The sequence below is a fragment of the Octodon degus genome, unplaced genomic scaffold, assembly GCF_000260255.1.
Source record: "Octodon degus isolate 3935 unplaced genomic scaffold, OctDeg1.0 scaffold00058, whole genome shotgun sequence".
In the NCBI taxonomy this organism is placed as follows: Eukaryota; Metazoa; Chordata; class Mammalia; order Rodentia; family Octodontidae; genus Octodon; species Octodon degus.
In genome coordinates this window covers 7,048,774-7,051,388 of record NW_004524634.1, presented here as the reverse complement: position 1 = coordinate 7,051,388, position 2,615 = coordinate 7,048,774, and the positions used below count along the sequence as shown (strand labels likewise).

At 44.3% G+C, this 2,615-nt stretch overlaps 1 pseudogene; it reads left to right on the top strand.

Moving 5' to 3' along the window:
- The first annotated feature begins 1,097 nt into the window (after positions 1-1,097).
- On the top strand, positions 1,098-2,004 carry LOC101574386 (annotated as a pseudogene).
- The last annotated feature ends 611 nt before the right edge of the window (positions 2,005-2,615 follow it).

Genomic DNA, 2,615 nt, shown 5'->3' with positions numbered 1-2,615 from the left:
CTCTTTTCACTCATCCTAATTCCTTTTCCGTTTTGAATAATTTCTTCCTACTTCACAATATCTAGTCTACATTTTAGGACTTATTTACTCTTTCAGGTTTTCACACTAGGGAGAAAATATGATGTTTACACATGTGAGTCTGGTTTATTTCACTTATGAGTCTCAAGTTCATCCTTCTGTATGAGTGGTAGTACTCCATTATAAAAAAATACCACATTTTTTTTTACTTATTCATCAGTTTATGTACATGTGGGTTGTTTCCAAGATTTCACTATGACAAACTGAGCTGCTATGAATGTGGGTGTGCGTGTACCACTGTGGTATCATTGTTTTCAATTTTGGGGGGAAAATTCCCAGAAGGGGAATAGCTGGGTTAAATGAAACATGTAATCCCAGTTTTTGTTTGTTTGTTTTTAGGAATCTTCACACTGATTTCCATAGTAATTGCACCAGTCTACACTTACACCAGTAGTGGAGAAGGGGTCCTTTCCCTCCACAGCCCCTCCAGCATTTGCTTTTGATTGATTTCTTAAAAGTCTTTTTTTTTTAATTTTATTTATTTATTTATTTGTGTGTGTGTGTGTGTGTGTGTGTGTGTGGCCAGCTCAGCCCACCTGGGGGCGGGGCTGGCTGGCATGTGGTGCTGGGGGATTGAACCGCGGTCCCTGTGCTTTGCTAAGCTTGTTCCAAGTAGGTGCCTAGACCACTGAGCCACCTCACCAGCCCTTGATTGATTTCTTGATGATAGCCATTCTTTCTAGGGTGAGATGGAATCTCAGTGTTGTTTTAATTTGCATCTCTCAAATGACCAATGATGTTGAATACCTTTTTACAGATTTATTTGCCGTTTGAATTTCATCTGAGAAGTGTGTATTCATCTCACATGCCATTTTTAGATTAGCTCTTTGAATTTAGGGGATTTGATTTTTTTCAGTTTTTATATGTTCTAGACAGGAGTCTGAGGGACAATTGGCTAAAATTCGTTCTCATTTTGTGGCTTAATTTTTTTCACTTTGTTGATGATTTCTTTTGCTATTTAAAAGCCTTTTAATAAGATGAGATCCCAGTTGTTGAAGGTTTTTAAAATTATGACTAACATGTTCAAAAGCTATATCAACAACCTCTGGCAGCAGCTGGACACACTGGATCAGGAGAAAATGAAGCTGGAGGTGGGGGGTGGAGGACTTCAAGAATAATTATGAAGATGAGATCAACAAGCACACAGAGATGGAGAATGGATCTGTCCGCATCAAGAAGGATGTGGATGAAGCTTACATGAACAAGGTGGAGCTCGAGTCACGCCTGGAAGGGCTGACTGACGAGATCAACTTCCTCAGGCAGCTGTATGAAGAAGAGATATGTGAGCTGCAATCTCAGATCTCGGACACATCTGTGGTGCTGTCCATGGACAACAGCCGCTCCCTGGACCTGGACAGCATCATCGCCCAGGGCAAGGCCCAGTATGAGGAGATCTCTGACCGCAGCTGGGCTGAGGCCAAGAGCATATACCAGATCAAGTATGAAGAGTTGCAGACTCTGGCTGGGAAGCACGGGGATGACCTCCATTCCACGAAATCCGAGATATCTGAGATGAACCGCAACATCAGCTGCCTGCAGGCAGAGATTGAGGCCCTCAAGGGCCAGAGAGCATCCATGGAGGCTGTCATTGCTCATGCCGAGCAGTGTGGGGAGATGGCCATTAAGGATGCCAACGCCATGCTGGCCCAGCTGGAGGCTGCCCTGCAGAAGGCCAAGCAGGACATGGCCCAGCAGCTGTGCGAGTACCAGGAGCTCATGAATGTCAAGCTGGCCCTGGACATTGTGATTGCTACCTACCACAAGCTGCTGGAGGGCAAGAACAGGCTGGAGGCTAGGATGCAGAGCTTGAGTATCCACACGAAGACCAATAGTGGCTATTCAGGAATGGAGAGCTCACCCTATGGGGGGCCTCACAAGCCCTGGATTTACCTGCACCAAGTCTGCTGTGGTTGTGAAGATGATTGAGACCTGCGATGGGAAGCTGGTGTCTGAGACCACTGATGTCCTCCCCAAGTGAATGGTCCATTCCCAGCAGCCTCTCCAGCCCGCACCTCTCACGAGGCTGCACCAGAGCCCGTGGGGAGACAGCTGTACAAGGGAGCATTGGGAGCAAGAGACCCACCCGAGGCTCAGCTTAGCCCTCAGTCTACCCTTGGGGGAAATTACTGCCTGGGGTACCTCTTCTTGCCCGTGCCCTTCACCAAAATCCAATTAAGTTGTCTTTTCCAAAATAAAGCCTGATTTTGCCACCTGAAAAAAAAAATAATAAAAAGTAAAATTATGAATAGATGTTGGATTTGCAGATGACATAGTCTACATAGGCAACACAAAAGTTCCACCAAAATGTTCCTGAAATTAATAACCCAGTCCAGTAGTGTAGCAGAATGTAAAATCAACACACAAAAATCAATAGCATTCCTGTACACTAATAATGAGCTCACCTAGAAAGGAAATAAGAAAACAGTAACACTCACAATAGCATTCAGTAAATGAATTGCTTCTGAACTAACCTAATCAAAGAGCTATAAGACCTCTACAATGAAAACTGCAATTCTGTGAGAAAAAAATTGAAGAAG